This window comes from Rhinopithecus roxellana, chromosome 21, assembly GCF_007565055.1.
Source record: "Rhinopithecus roxellana isolate Shanxi Qingling chromosome 21, ASM756505v1, whole genome shotgun sequence".
In the NCBI taxonomy this organism is placed as follows: domain Eukaryota; kingdom Metazoa; phylum Chordata; class Mammalia; order Primates; family Cercopithecidae; genus Rhinopithecus; species Rhinopithecus roxellana.
In genome coordinates, this window is record NC_044569.1 from 34,143,892 (window position 1) to 34,160,729 (window position 16,838).

The 16,838-nt window shown below is 41.4% G+C and overlaps 1 protein-coding gene across 1 annotated transcript in view; it reads left to right on the forward strand.

The window, feature by feature from the left end:
- Positions 1-969, forward strand: part of C21H18orf63 (chromosome 21 C18orf63 homolog) — a 40,026-nt gene extending 39,057 nt beyond the window's left edge. The window contains exon 13 of the mRNA XM_030926194.1: positions 837-969. The gene's annotated coding sequence lies outside the window, so the exon portion shown is untranslated. The remainder of the gene's footprint in view (positions 1-836) is intronic.
- The last annotated feature ends 15,869 nt before the right edge of the window (positions 970-16,838 follow it).

A 16,838-nucleotide genomic window follows, 5' to 3' on the forward strand; every position in this document is an offset into this window, starting at 1 on the left:
AGCATTTTGGGAGGCCAAGGCAGGTGGATCACCTGAGATCAGGAGTTCGATACCAGCCTGGGCAACATGGCAAACCCCTTCTCTACTAAAAATACAGAAAATTTGCCGGATGTGGTGGCAGGTGCCTGTAATCCCAGCTACTCGGGAGGCTAAGGCAGAAGAATCACTCAAACCCGGGAAGCAGAGGTTGCAGTGAGCCAAGATCATGCCATTGCACTCCAGCCTGGGTGACAGAGTGAGACTCCATCCCCTGCCAAAAATATTAGCTGGGCATGGTTGTGCATGCCTGTAGTCCCAGCTACTTCGGGGGCTGAGATGGGAGGATTGCTTGAGCCTGGGAGGTGAAGGTTGCAGTGAACTGTGTTTGCCACTGCACTCCAGCCTGAATGACAAAGTGAGCCTGTCTCAAAGTCAATAAATAGTAAATTTTAAAAATCGTTTCATCAGGTAGAAAGAATAACATAATGAGAAATTTTTAAATATTTTATTTGTATAAATTTGTGGGGTACAAGTGCAACTTTGCTATATGGATGTATTGTAGTGGTAAAGTCAGGGCTTTTAATGTATTCATCATTGGAATAATGTACATTGTACCCAATTAAGTAATTTCTCATCATTCACCCCCCTCCCACCCCCTAATCTTCTGAGTCTCCGTTGTCTATCGTTCTGCACTCTGTGTCCATGTGTATACATTATTTAGCTCTCAATTAAAGGAATCATTATAGAAAATAATTTCCCCTAAATATAAAATTAATACATACTCCTGTGAAAAGCTTGAGTAGTACAGAGCAGTTTCAAGAAAAAAGTAAAAAACCATCTGTAATTTCTCTTTGCAGAGATGACCATTCTGAATATAGAACGAACACTCTTCCGGATGTCTCTCACACTCCTGTGACCATGAAATCAGCTCTACAGTCTGCTGTGGAACCTCCTTTTTCACTCGACAGTTTCTTTTTAATGTTTGCGTAGGATTTTGTTGTATGTAGGTTTCTGTATTTAACTAGTTCCCTATTGACAGATGCTTCAGTTCTTCCCAACTTTTCACTATTACAACAATGTCATGTAAATAGTCTCCTGCAGATCTTTGCAAAATATCCAATGATCTTATACAGTAGTTTTGATGGTTGAAAATATCTTTATTTTGCCCTTACTATTTTATTATTGAAATTTGAATGTATCATTTTTGTTATTGAAATTTTCAAACCACATAAAGCACAGATAAGAGTATGAAGAACCTCTAAGTACCTATCACCCAGATCTGTCAGGTACTAATAGTTTGTCACTGTTTCATCTGTTCCTCACAGACATGCTTTTATGTTGCTATAATCTTTTAAGGCAAATTCAAGACATCATATAATTTTACCCATAAACACTAAAGTGTATATATTTCTAATGTAAGATACAGTATACATTTTAAGAAAAAAAGAATGTGCATATATATTACATTTTGGGGATCTCTACCATATCTCTGCAGGCTCACTAAATTTCACTTTTGCTTTTATATGCAAACTAACAGGAAGCCCTGAATAAATGTAAAACCTATTTCTCAACAAAACTGGAGCCTTTATTGGGGTGGAGATTTCTGTGTTCACCAATACTCATTACCATCTTCTGTGTGCCAGGCAGTGGGGAAAAAACACTGTGTCCACTGCAGAAATGGATGAGACAGCCATGGCCTGAGCCCCTGAGGGCTGGTGGTCTAGTCTCAAGCACATTCATTCTGGGTTCCCGGCACAGACTTAGAGATATATATGAATTGAAGCACATGTCCAGAATGACCTTCTGGTCCATATTACAAATAAATTATCTAACATTTGAAAAAAAAGAGAAACAGAAGTGGAGCTTCTCAGACAATGAATGTTATTCTGGCTTTCAAACATTTTATATGTTTGATGTACAAAATATTATTTAATTCTTATAATATATTTAAAAGAAACCAAAATCTTCATTGGCTATTCCACTGAAACAATAATTATATAAAAATAGCCAGTAGAGATCCAAGTATAAGTTGAACTCTGATTTTGTAAATGTGATTTATTGTCCACCACTTCACTAAACCATTGCAATTAAAAGCAAAAGTAAACACAGACTCTCCTTCAAACATTAAATGTAACTTCTGCTCCTGAAATTGTGTTAATTAATTTGCTATATACCTTTACTGTAAGCATTTCTGTTTTCCAGAATTATCTCTCTTTCCCAATGATGTTACCATTTTCATAAGGACAAGCATTTTGTCTGAAGCCCATTTTGAGTGTGCTTTTCTCATTCCAAAGTTTGTATTATAGATATCTAGTAGACTCTTATAAAGAGTGGTATGTCATTTTGTTTGTGAGGCTGTGGTGAAAATAACGTTAGTAAATATGCATATTTGATGAGCACAGTCATCCACAGCGTGTAATCATTCCTAAAACCAGCCTTCCCCACTGTTCCACAGATTCCCAGGCTGCCTTCCTGTTACTGCCCAGTCACTATGTCTCAGGTAATGGAGACTTACTTTATTATTGCACTGAGCAAAATAATGAAAACCATACATCCACTACTGAAGTGGTATTAACATCTTCCAGTTCTTTATATAAATAATCTTGATAGCCCCTCCTATACTCCATTAGTGTCTAAAATTTAGAATATATAGTATAGTACTTGAGTTAGATCAATGTTAACCTACATGGCAAAACCTGCCATGTTAATATTAGTGTATTTTTTTGTATAAAGTAGGTTTTATCTTTATCTTAAAATATTTATCCTAATGAAAGTTATAAAAATATATGCATATATGTATATATGTAAGATTTAATATAAATAGGTATATAGATAGCTGATTTCATATTTCATGTTCCAAAAAGAGGTTCTAGATCAAATTTCTGTATTCAGCATCACCAGAGAAATCAATAAGATTTTGGTTCATTTTAAACATTGCAAGTTTTGAAAGCCAAGATAATTCCAAATCTAATTAGGGGAAGCTACATTTTACTTCTTTGTGTAAGTTATTGGTGATTTATATGCAGTATGGACCGCCCTCCCCCCAGAAATTGTTCTTATATTCCAATTATACATGAGTTTTAGAACCATTTTAATTTCAAAACCATAAGCAAATAATTTTATGTTTGCCTATTTCCAGGAGCTGAAGAAATCAGCAATTACTTTAAAAAATCTATGGCAATGTCAAAATTAATGCCAAGAATCATATTTCTAGGAATGCAAACGTGCTTCTCACATACTCATATATTATGTTTCACAGTATTGGTTGCTTACTATATTTGTTTTTATTTTATTACATATCATAATTACACATTTTTATTTGCATTTGTTGCTTACTGTAGTAAAAAGGTAAAAAAAATATGGATTTGTTAATGATCAGCTTTTATTTGACTAACCAGTTGACCAATTTTTGCTCTGTTTTCAAATTGCATATGATGGGGTATTATGCTGAAACTGCTAATATATTGAGTATTTATTGATACTTAAGGATAGTATTTATAAATATTTAAGAATCTCATGGTCTTTATGTTTTGTTGTTTAAAATGTTCACGTTGTTGTACGCTACAGTGTCTTATTCAAAATTGAAAATAATAAAGGTATTTCTAATAGATGTAGTTTTCATATGTCAGAGTGACTCTGTATAGGAATGGAAAGGCTTAGATAAATTACAAGTTTCTTTCCCTCTCTGGTTCCATTTCTTCACATGCATTTGCTGCTGGACCCATGTAAACTATCTTACATCCTTAGCGCTTCATAGAACTTTTATTCTCCAAAGGCCTTCATGCTTTCATTCGACAAATATTTTAGTATTTGCTATGTGCAACCATTATTGTAGATACTCACAATATACCTGTGAACACTGAAATTACATGCTAGCAGGCAGACACAGATGATAAGCATAAGTAATTAAATTATATAACGCATTAGAAAATGGCACGTACAGTGGAAAAATTAAAAAAAACAGAGCAAGGTAAGAGAAATAGTAAGGGTAGGCCTCCTTGAGCAGAGACTTGAAGGAGGAGAGCAAGTTGGCTACATGGAGTTGTCCTCTGAAGGACGTGCTTCCCAGGCATAAGGAACGACCTGTGTGTTTGCAGAATGTTTCAGGGGGAGCCTAGGCTAGAGTACAAGGAGCAGAGAGGAGGATTCGCTTTACCCTGACGAAAATGGGGTTGAGGCCAAAGAAGTGAAGTGATCTGACTTACGTTTCAACAGGACCCTTCTGGCTACTGTGTTATGAATAGACTTGGGGTGGGGGGGTGGTGTGAGAAGAAACAGGCACACCAGTTAAGAATCCAAGAAGTGGCCAGGTGTGGTGGGTCACGCCTGTAATCCCAGCACTTTGGGAGGCCAAGGCGGGCAGATCCCAAGGTCAGGAGATCGAGACTATCCTGGCCAACATGGTGAAACCCCGTCTCTACTAAAAATATAAAAATTACCTGGGTGTGGTGGCGCATGCCTATAATCCCAGCTACTCAAGAGGCTGAGGCAGGAGAATCGCTTGAACCTGGGAAATGGAGGTTGCAGTGAGCCAGGATCACCACTGCACTCCAGCCTGGTGACAGAGCGAAACTCCATCTCAAAAAAAAAAAAAAAAAAAAAAATCCAAGAAACAGATGGCAATGATGGCTTGCACCACTGTAGTAGCAGCAGACGCTATGAGAAGTGGGGATTCGGAAGGGGAGAGCCCACTGCCTTGGGGATTTGAGAGAAAAGTGTATAAGATGGCAGCAAGATTATTGGCTCACTTGGCAGCATGGGGTTATCGTCAACTGTGATGAGAAGGAGTGGGCTTTGGAGTAAGAAGAAGACTGGGAATTGACCATGGGGTTTTACACATGGGGACCATTGTTACCCTGAGAAGCAGTTTCTGTGGAGTGATGTAGAAGCCCTACTGGAGTGGATCTAAGAGAGAAGGGAGACCAGGACTGGAAATCGCAAGAACAGACAGCTCCTTAGAGAAGAGTCATCAGGGGACTTTTCTAAATCCTTATTTTCATTTTCCCCTAAATATCATTGCTTTTGATTATTTCCTTCTTTAAATGCTGTTCTCCCATGGCCATTACAGTCTTACATCTCTGGATGCATTTTTTCAGTCTCCTTTACTGACTGGCATTAAGTACCCCAGGGACCTTGGAGGAAGAACACATTTGGGTCACAGGAGAAATGGAAAGAAGGCCATTCCAAAGAGGAAGACTACAATGAGCAGAGGCATGAAGATGCTTGTGTGTTTAGGGAGCAGCAGATGCCGATTCTGGTGTGTTCAGCAGGAGCTTCATGTTGGGACCAGAATGACTGCAGATGAAACTAGAAGGTTGTCCCAGGCCAGGGCCATGAAGTCATCTGGAGATTTTCAGAAAAGGAATCCAGAGGGCAGAGATAGAAAATCAGACCCCAGGGACAGACCCAGAAATGGCAGCTCCTGGAAAGCTGAGATCACCGTGTGCTATAGAGGTGGAGGCAGAGATGAAGCTGCATTTTCAAGCTTGAGTCACTGCAAGGAGAGTGTTGCTTCTTAAAAACAGAAAATGAAGGCATGGTAGGAAACAATGTTAGCAGATAGATGCCTGGTTTATGTGTTACAAACTGGGTTGGTAGCATTAGTGGAAGACCCTGGTAAAGGTAACCCATCGATGAGATGGAATCTCAGGAACTGACAGCATTTGGGGAGTCATCCACATAGACATGTCAGCTGGAGGTATGTGTGCAAGTGCAGGGAGTGAAGTGCTACTGATGCTGGCAGAGTGGGGAGGGAGGAAAGAGGACGGAGACAGTCGGCTCAAGTCAGAAAGCAGAGGTTAGGTCAGGGAGGCCGGGGAGAAGGAAGCATCAGGAGCTCACAGTGTCAAGTGCAGTGAAAAGTCCAGGAAAAGGACTTGAGAAGAGACGAGGGGACTTGGTGTCTGAGGGGGTCTGGGTGGCTGCCACAATCCAAACTCAGCTCCTGAGGACATGAGGGGTGGTCGGGCATGGAGGAGACGAGTGTCTGAGGCCTCTATGAGAAGTGTGGCTGTGAGGCAAGGCAGCACAAAGAAAGAGCAAAGGAATCTTTGTGGTGTGAAGAAATGGATAGACACTTTATTATCTAACTTATAATTATATATATTTATATATTATATATATTTATTATATAATTTATAATTATAATTTGTATAATTTAGCCAGGAAATTCAAAAATACCTAGTGAGAATATAAAAATAGGTAGGATTTTTCCATTTTAACGTTTTCCCCTCTGATTTTTTAAATCTGGAGAATCTGCTACCACTTAATATTAACAGAAGAAAACTCATAGTCATCTTAGTTTTGACTGAATTTTTAAATATTACATGTATTTTTACTCCTGTTTTCTGCAGTAAAAATTTTCCTAATTTCCATAAAAAATCAAATGCATTAATGTTTTATTGTATGCCACAAAGATCATCCTATTTACTAATACATATATTCATTGTACTATGAAATCCCTGAATTTAAAAATATTCAAGAAATGTTTCGCTATTTGCATTCAAAGATAATATATTATACACTTTGATACTATGAAATTATGTAGAGAGTATACACACAATATTTTAAATTTTGTTCCACTAACCTCTTTCCAAAGCATTGAAAAGAATTATTTCTACTTGACAGCCTGTATTCCTGTATAAGAAGTACAAATCTGCAATCGTCCTCAAGGAGAAAATTGGCAAAACATAATTGTTGTACCGTTTATTCTATATCTACTTCACCACTAAAATAATTTTGAAATAAAATCTTCACATATGTGAAGAACATGAGTTAAGCTGCCTTAAAATAAAGTCCTGGGTCAGTGCTTAGAGGGAACATACATCAGTATAATCATTTAGTTAAAATGAATAACTTAATGGAATTTTATAAACTAACTGTTTAAACCATTACGAAGTCTTATTATTTTATTCTCCTAACTCACAGAACAATAAAGTTTTTATTTCTGAGAATAAAAATCGTATATAAATTTTCAAATTCATTTCTAGTTCTGCTGTTTACCAATATTGCCATACTGAAACAAGTAAGCATATTAAGCAATATATAAATATATTAAGCAGAGAGAGCCTCACTACCTTCTTTTCCTCTTTAGTTCTAAACTCTTGTTTTGGTCTGAATCAGAATTTGAAAACTAATCGCTTTCTGCTGGGGCCAATGGCAGCCTAGGTTATTCAAATTTGCCTCTCATGGACAATAGCTCATCATGCTGGATTAATTTTTTAAAGTTTATGGAAACATCAAAGAACCAAAATAATATAAGGAATTACCTGTCTAAAGCCAGAAAGGTAAGCAGAAGCCAAAATGAACTTTGCTCTGAAAAGATTTGATAACCCAGATTTGAAGGTAAGCTGCAGTTTCGACGACGCAGAGGAGGGAGGGCAACGGAAACAAAGAAGTCCAGGTCCCACCAAAGCTGGGAGTCCCCCCAGAGCTGCCCACCAATCCCAGCCGCACACACATTTTGCTGGGTCCCTGCAGGGCTACACCCTCAGTAAACCTCAGCCATGAGTTACCAGCTCCCCTCCCTCCACCCGCAGGGCACCGTGGGGGTCTATTGCCTTGGTACTGAATAAAGTAGGGGAAAAGCATCCCTGAGAAGACCCCCTCACCATCCCTGGTGGATTTCAGCCTATATTCATATCAGCAACGTGATCCAGGAAACCCAAACCAAGAATTTAGTTTAAAACAACATCAGAAATCTCAAAAACTTTAGGGAGAAAATTCAAACTTTACTGAGTGGCATTAAAGGAAATCAAAGTAAATGGAGAACTCTGCTACGTTCGTAGATTGGTCTTGGAGATGTGGATGTAACTCATTCCGGAGGTGAGAGTGAGCAAGGCGACCTTTATGAGCAAACAGGTGGCACTTTTTCCTGCTGAACCTAAACCGTCAGCTGCTATCCTGGCAGTGTGAGACTGGGATCCACACAAAAAAGATGGTAACTGGTCCCAGTGATGTCTGAGTCCCAGTGAAACAGCGCTTGAAGCCAGCTCTTCAGTCTTGGGGACAAAAAATTTCCCTTTGCTTTTGAGCTGGTTTATGTTGGGTATTATTGACTCTTGTGACTCAAGAAGTCATAACCAGTGCACACCCTAATTATAAAGAGTTTATACAGAAAAATGTGAAGAAGGAAATTAAAAATCATCCCAAACCCCACTGCCCCAAAATTATCATTGTCAACACACTGGCATTCTTCCCTCTAGATTTTCATGTGTATGTGTAGAAACCTGTTATTTATTCTTACAAAATTCCTGGCATACTGCCTGTTTTGTACCCTGATTTGTTTCAGTTAACATTGTTTTATATAACCCTCATTTGTTGAATAGGCTTCAAAAATTATTTTAAGAAATGTATAAATTTTCATTATGTGAATATGCCAAAACATAATAATTGTTTTATTATTATCCTACTTTTTTTTTTTTTTATTTTGTAGAGACAGAGTCTCACTCTGTCGCCCAGGCTGGAGTGCAGTGGCATGATCTTGGCTCACTGCAACCTCTACCTCACAAGTTCAAGCAATTCTCCTCCCTCAGCCTCCCGTGTAGCTGGGACTGCAGGCACACACCACTATGCCTGGCTAATTTCTTTGTATTTTAGTAGAAACGGTGTTTCACTATGTTGCCCAGGCTGGTCTCAAACTCCTGAGCTCAGGCAGTCCGCCCACGTTGGCCTCCCAAAGTGCCGGGATCAGGCATGACATCCTACTCTTTTGAAGTAGCTATTGAGTTTGAAAACTACTCCATTAGCAGAAATTTAGTAAACCATTTTTGACTCCTGGGACTCTCTCCTATTATGAGCATCGAAGATACAGAAATAAAAATCCCGATAGTCAAAGCGTGCCTCGTGGGTTAGGGACCAGCCATTCTGACTCGAATGAAACCCATACCATCCGTGTAGGGAGAAGCACAGGGTCTGCGTCGACTGTCTACGTGATCCTTCTTTTATCTCTGCTATTGCTAGGAAAAAAACTAGGAATAATTATACAACCTTACTAGGTGAATCCTTTATTTAAAACAAAACAAAACAAAAACAGTGATACTACTTTAGCCAATAGCGTTTCATCATAGTGGCAAATTAATGAGTTTACAGCAACTAGGATCTACTGGAATTCTGTCTACTTTGAAAAGCTAACAAAAAAAGAAATACAAACTAAGTAAAATGTGCCACCTTTAGAAATTTTTTTAATGATGATTTGTAGTTAGGAAACAGAGTTTATATAATTTGCAGGTACTCACCTTGACCCTGAATTTTTTTATTTCTATTTTTATTCTATGAAAAATTTTAAAATTTGTACAGTTGCTTTTCAAGGTCACAAAAGAATAGCTTTTTGATCAGTATTATTATTTATACCAAATTCTGAAAAAATACATATAATAATATGTTAAATTGTACTATATTTTATAATTAAAGGCACTTTCACTACAATTTTCCATTGTTGTTCCTCATAATATCTTGAGGTTATTATTTTCATTGAGATGAAAAAATTGATATGGAGAGAATTTATAAAATATGCTCAAAGTCGTACAACGAACTATGTGGCAATGCTAAGGTTGGAACCCAGGTGTTCAGACTCTTAGATTTTTACTTTTAGGTGGCTGTGGCTCCTGACCTTCTAAAAGGGCGACATTCACAAAAAAGTAAGTTAGCCTTTCCTGAGCCAAGTAAAGAATAAGAATCCACCCTTGAATGTGGGGAGCTGAGAGCAGTTCTGAAGATGAAGCTTTCAGCCACCCTGTGGACCCTGTAACTTCCTTCCTGCTCTTTCTCCTCCTCTGGTAAGAATGGGTGAGATAGAAGAGTTCTCCTAATCCAGAGTGTAATTAACCTCCACTGCGTTCCTCTTGAGAAGCACAAGTTCTGGCCAGCCAACAAGTGGTCTATTTAAAGTAAGAAAAATAAAGGGTGAAAATGGAAAGGAGGCCTGGCAGGTGGGGGGCCTCCACTGTCCAATCTGCTGTCCAACCAGTTGAGCTCTTTTCGCCCTGGAGTGGGGGGATCCTGTTTTTGTTATTGATAAGTTCTGGTTGTCTTTTGGACAGCTGCTTGCAGGGGAGAGATCCAGCACAATTCCAAGGAAATGTATTTCCTTTTTTGGAAGTTTGGAAAGGTGGAACAAGAAATGATTTGTCTTCCAGATCCATTACTTATGTAGGAAAATGTGTCTATTAATAAGAAGGAAATTCTTTAGAAGAAGGAAATCACTTCATTTAACTGCTAAGACTATAAAATGCTTTCCGGAGATGGTATTGCAATTTTTAACTTCCGAGTGAATTGAAAAGTCCTAGAAATAAGCAAAATTTTCAGAAAATGTGGTTGCCAACCAATACACCCACAGCTTCGTAGAACTAGATTGGAAGCCCCACCTATGACCTGCTATGGCATGAAATGTAAATCATATGAGGCTGCTGGAGAAGTTTATACTATAAATGGTTAGTGATAAGACCGTGAATTGAACTGTGGTCTTAGGTCTGCAGTTGGCTTGCATGGCTTTTACTTTCGGGGCCTCTTTTTTTAAAAAAATCAACTCATGTGGGTTCCAGAAAATAACAATACCTCATACTCTCTGTTTCCAATTTAGTTTAATTTAATAGATATCCACATAATGAAGATGCTGAGAGATAGACCTGAGGACAAAGAGGGGGGAAGGAAGCTCCAAGATGGAGCTACTTGTGACCCATGCGAATCTAAGGTATTACTATTTGATGTGTCTTCTTCAGGATCAACTAGAGAACAAGAGTACACCAGAAAACGATTCTTTTCCTCACTTGAAAAGCAAATGCAAGTTGTTATACTGTGCAATAGGAAGCACTATGAAGAAATAGCCAGGACCTAGCATATCTTAAATTTTAAAGGGAGGAGGGGAAATGCCCCCCTCCAAAAACTAAGTGACTCAGAAAAGCAGGAGATAGTCACCAAAAAGTTTGCTTGTTTAAGAATGGATAGGGGTACGGGATTCACAGCTATAGTCAGTATTGCAAACGGGAAGTGTGGATAGATGGGAGGCAGAGTCCACCCAGCATCTTATCAATCCCAGCAGGATTACTGCGAGCCTCCAGGATGGCTCCCACGGAGTCCCACCTTCCTCTGCACGTGGCCTGTGTCATCTATTCCCATAACCAAGCCTCAATGACATCCCTGACCCACAGAAACTGCAAGGGGTAAATATTCATGGCTGTTTTCAGCCACTGGATGCTGGGGTTAATTTGTTACATGGCAACAGATAACTAACAGAGTGGTGCAGTGTAGGAACAAGGTCAAGAATGAGGGGTTCCAAGCCAAATAGCTAGGTAAGCCCTTGAGAACAGTCATATGAAAAATCTGAGAAAAGGTCTGTGCAAATTAGACTGGGCTCACTCTCACCTCGCTTTGCGTAGGAGGAGAACAAAGCTCTGAAGCCTTACTACCCAAAACAGATTCCTCAGAAAGTCTGGGGAAACCTGTGTTCTCACCAAGTCTACCCACTCCATGGGAAACATGATCTAACTGTTTTCTCAAGATTGGGAAATGATGGAATGCCAGGGTTTCTTTCCCTGGTTAACTCCCCCCAGTGTTGCTAACATACCAGTTCTGTCAGAGAGCCTGGTCAACCCGAGTCAGGGTTAGGTGCCCCCTTCCCAGCACCCTGTCTTTTCCCTTTCATGGGACTTTCTTGGTTTTGTAATTGCTCTTTTACTTCTCTCTGGGCCGTGCTGGGCTCCTGAGCCCGTCCTGGGAGGAAGGGGCCATGTGGCATTGACATGCCTGGCAGCCTGGAAAGAAAGCCACGGCTGTGAGAGGCAAGGTGACCTCTGCATGAGGTCAGTTCAGCAGGCCGGTGACACACAGAGCAAGAATTGGATCTTTTAATGCTTAGTGCAGCATTCTCCCTGCTAAGCCACACAGTTCATCGCTACTTTCAAGCAGTGTTTAAAAACACGAGATCTAGGCCGGGCACAGTGGCTCACCCCTGTAATCCCAGCACTTTGGGAGGCCAAGGTGGGCAGACAACCTGAGGTCAGGAGTTCGAGACCACCCTGGCCACCATGGTGAAACCCCATCTCTACTAAAAATACAAAAATTAGCCAGGCATGGTGGCGGGCACCTGTAATCCCAGCTACTTGGGAGGCTGAGGCAGGAGAATTGCTTGAACACAGGAGACAGAGGTTGCGGTGAGCAGAGATCACACCACTGTACTCCAGCCTGGGTGACAGAGCGGGACTCCATCTCAAAAACTAAAAACATTAAAAAAAAATTTTTTTAAATGCAAAAGTTAGCTGGGCATGGTGGTATGTGCCTGTAATCCCTGCTACGTGGAAGGCTGATGCAAGAAAATTGCTTGAAGCTGGGAGGTGGCGGTTTCAGTGAGCCGAGATCATGCTGCTGTACTCCAGCCTGGGCAACAAGGGTGAAACTCCGTCTCAAAAAACAAAGCAAAACAAATAAACAGAAACGTGTGATCTAAAGGAAGGATCTAGAAGGCATGTTCACATGGTCATTTTCATGGGTGTCAGCAGTCTCCGCTGTACGTACATACAACTCCTTTGAAAACCTTTTTTCAGATTGGTAACTCTCTGTCTCTTCTGTCCTTCCCTGTTCCCATGTAAACTCACTTCTCAGTTCACTCAGGGGTGGCCGAGGCTTTGAGGGCAGCCCCCGGAGCTAATCTATTTGAAAAACCCCTCCTGAAGTTAGTCGTGTAGTCAGGGAGCGCCCTCCCTGCTTCTCCTCTGTTGTCCTTGACAATCACTCTTAATTGGTTTGCACCAGTGCTCTGAAATCTTCCTAGTTTACAGCACTGAGAACTTTTTGAGGAACAAGCATAAATGCTCCCTATAGAGGCTTGGCCCTCAGAGCTTGTGGTCAAGCATCCAAAGTCCATCGAATGGTAACACATTTCCCTGCCAATCCCCAGTCCCCAGCCAGGAGTTGTTTTGAGGCAGGGAAGCCGGGGGACTGACAGAGCCCCTAACGCACGTGGCCATGTGATCCACTGCCTCAGAAGGTCCCCAGGAAATTTGGTAAACTTGCTACGGCTCCCGGTGTAAATGACAGCTAATGGTTACAACTGAGATTTTCATGGCATATCTATAAAACAAAGAACTTTTATATATTGTAAAATTGAGCAAGTGTGGTATTTCCCAGAGCAATAAATTCAGCCGTTTTCGTCCCAAGAACTTTGGAACTTTGTTAACCAAAGCAAACCACACTATGTACAGGGCTGCTGAGATGAAACAAAGGAAAGTATTTTTAGTTATGTTTCTCTTTAAGGAGATTTACCACATTTCATTACTCTGCTGCCTACTATTGCTCTGTGGTCCCTAAGGAAATAAGTAGCTGAAATTGAGAATAAAAACAACATAAAGGAGGATATTCAATACCCCAGGTTGCATATTCTCAATCGGGTCACACAATGATTAAATTCAGCTCTAGTTAACCTGATTTCAAGTGCAGTTCAATTCTGGGGCTATGAAAAACAGAATACTTGCTCTAAATTATCAGCAAATATTTATATTGAAACACGTAGTTTTGAGTTTCCCTGCTGTATAGGAATACTAACACACAGAAGGCAGGTTCTACTTTCAGAGATCACTGAACATGGCATTTGCCATCAACTTCACAACTTTATTTGGCCAAGGAGAACATTAACCTGCACTCCTCACTGATCACCTCTTCACACACGTGTGTACACACACACCCCCATCTGCAACATCTCAGCCCTGTCGTGTCTAGGAAAGAATATAGATTTCCATCGTCTGAAGGGAACTGTGACGTTTTGACAGGCAGCTTCATTTAGATTTAGTCCTCCAAAATTTTGCGAACCTTGAATGTGTTGTCACGTTGTTTGGAGAGAGCCTCCAAATTGTGGAAAATCTGTGTAGGTCAAGAGAAAGAATTTTCAGACACTTAAAGCTGATGATACAACCAGGCTGTGGAATTTCTTCCTGGGGAAAGGGAGGACTGGGGTTTCCAAATCAGATTGGTGCTCTCTTGCCTGAACTGGCTTTAACTAGCAATTCTGCAAGGGAAGTATGGAGATGCCCCAGGTGTCCCCTCAAGATTCCTCAAGCCTGCCTGCGGTTGACTGAGTCACAGGACACAGAACAGAAAGGGATCTTCCTGCTTGTGAGCCCAGAGCCTTCACTGGCAGGGAGGGAGCTGAAATGTGATGACGCCATGCAGTTCCCACTCACACGATGAGTATGAGCAAATACCACGATGTCACTTTGTGTATTTCCATCTTCCTCTTGTTTCTTTTAAAAAGTTTTTATTGTGAAGAATATCATGGATTCAAGAGAGTTCATGCAGTCGTATGTACAACTGAAAGAACAAGAGTGAATAATAATGAAACAGAGACCTCGCACTCTCTCCCAGGCTGAGACAGACCCCCGCAGGGACCGCGGAAGCTTCCTAAGGGCTCTTCCAGGGGTCGCCCTTGCTTTTCTTTAGAGTTTCACCACGGATGTATCCATCTCTATACAGCACATCTGAACGTCATCTAAATGGACTCAACACTGTATGTGTTTTTCTGTGACTTTTTTCTTTTTTTCAACATTATGTTTTGAGGTTCAACCATGACAATGTCTTAGTTGTAGCTTATCCATTTTCCTTTAGATATACAGTCTCATCATATGAATCTACCACAATTTATCCACTCCACTGTTGAAGCAATTTGGATCATTCCCAGTTGTCATTGTCATTTGTTTGTTTTTGTTTGTGTGTGATTTGCATATCCGTAAGTTTCTCTGGACACTAGAGGTGAAAGTGAAGGGAGGGCCACCTTTAAATTGAAGTGGCATTTGAGCCGAGTCCCCAGCGGTAAGAAAGAGACAGCCACATGAACAGAGCAGAGTGCTCCAAACAGGAGCGAAGCGTGCCAAGGCTGCAGTGAGAAGCTTGGGATGCTAGAGGAAGAACAAGAAGGCCCTGGCGGCCAGTGCATTGGGAGCCCATGGGAAAGTGGTAGAGATGAGATCTAAAAGGCAGACAGACGCAAGATCACACAGACCAGTCAAGGCTGGATGCAGTGAGTGGAGTACAGGGGCTATTCTGGGTAACATGTAGGGAACGGATTATACTTGTACAAAACAGAAGGCAGGAGGGCCATTAGGAGACTGTTGAAATAATCCAGGCAACATGCAATGGTGGCTTAGATAAGAGGAGATGGAGGTGGAGAGATGAGAACGAACTGAAAACTTTGGAAAGAGAGAGATGCCTTTGTTGCTGGGTTGGACATGAAGGGTGAAAAAAAAAAACAGAGCAATTGAGCTTGAGTCCTGCATTCCTGCATTGAGAAACCAGGTGACTGTAATGGTGGGTACTGGAGATGCAGAAGGCTAGGGGAAAGGCAGAAGTGTTTTAGAGATACGAGGAAAATAAAACTTTTGTGTTAGCGATGTTAGGTTTGAGATGCGTAATAGACACCCAGAGAGTAGCTGGCGGCAGTTAGGGCGCCGCCCCGAGAAAGGTCTGGGTTGGAGGAGTCAGCGTGGTATCATCAGCAGACCACTGGTAGTCAAAGCCATGGGAGAAAATAAGATCACCCCGGGAATGTCTAGAAAAGAAGAGGTCTGGCTGGGCGCGGTGGCTCAAGCATGTAATCCCAGCACTTTGAGAGGCCGAGACGGGCGGATCACGAGGTCAGGAGATCGAGACCATCCTGGCCAACACGGTGAAACCCCGTCTCTACTAAAAACTACAAAAAACTAGCCGTGCGCAGTGGTGGGCGCCTGTAGTCCCAGCTACTCGGGAGGCTGAGGCAGGAGAATGGCGTGAACCTGGGAGGCGGAGCTTGCAGTGAGCTGAGATCCGGCCATTGCACTCCAGCCTGGGCGACAGAGCGAGACTCCGTCTCAAAAAAAAGAAAAAAAGAAAAAAAAAGAAAAGAAGAGGTCCAAAAGGAAACCCTTAAGTACTCTCAACAGTTTTTAGACCAGATGAGGGAGAAAAGCCAGCAGAGGATGCAGGGGTGAGAGGAGAGGCAAAAGGGTTGGGGTGGCAGAAGCCAGGAGCTGAGAGTGTGTCTGGGAAGTCAGGAGCTGAGAGTGTCTGGAAGGAGGGTTTGCGCTACGGAACGCTGCCAACGCTGCCAATGAGGACAGAGACGTGGATCTGATCAGCAGTGGGTGGTCACTTTGGAGAAAGCAGTTTTAATTCAGGGGTAGGGGACGTACCTGGTCAGCATGCATGGGAGTGAATACTGGGAAAGGAAATGGGGACTGTAACCAAGATCAGATCTTCCCATAATAAGTGTAGCTTTCAAGGGAGCCAGAGATATCAGGGTAAAGCTGGAGGGGAATGCAGGGTGAGAGGAGGGCTTTTATTCGTTTGTGATGGAGACTATTAGAGAATGTGTGTGCAGATGGGAAGAATTCATGGGAGAGGGAGACATTGCTGGAGCAGGAGAGAACGTGGCTAACTGCAGGGATGAGGTCCTGAGAAAGCAAAAGATGGCCCAGAACACAAGAGGAGAAGGGGACCTGTGATTCAAGCCGTGATGCTCACACAGAGTAATTTATATTAGTAAAAAAGTAGGAGCAACCTAAATGTGCAACAATAGAAAAATAGTTGTTTAAAAAGTTATAGCATATCCACAAAATAGAAAGTTATAAAAATTACTTTTTTTTTTGAGACAGAGTCTTGCTCTGTCGCCCAGGCTGGATTGCAATGGCATGATCTTGGCTCACTGCAACCTCTGCCTCCAGGATTCAAACCATTCTCTGACCTCAGCCTCCCAAGTAGCTGGGATTACAGGCGTCCGCCACCACACCCAGATAATTTTTGTATTTTTAGTAGAGACAGGGTTTCGCCATGGTGGCCAGGCTGGTCTCGAACTCCTGACCTCATGATCTGCCTGTCTTGGCCTCCATGAGCCACTACAC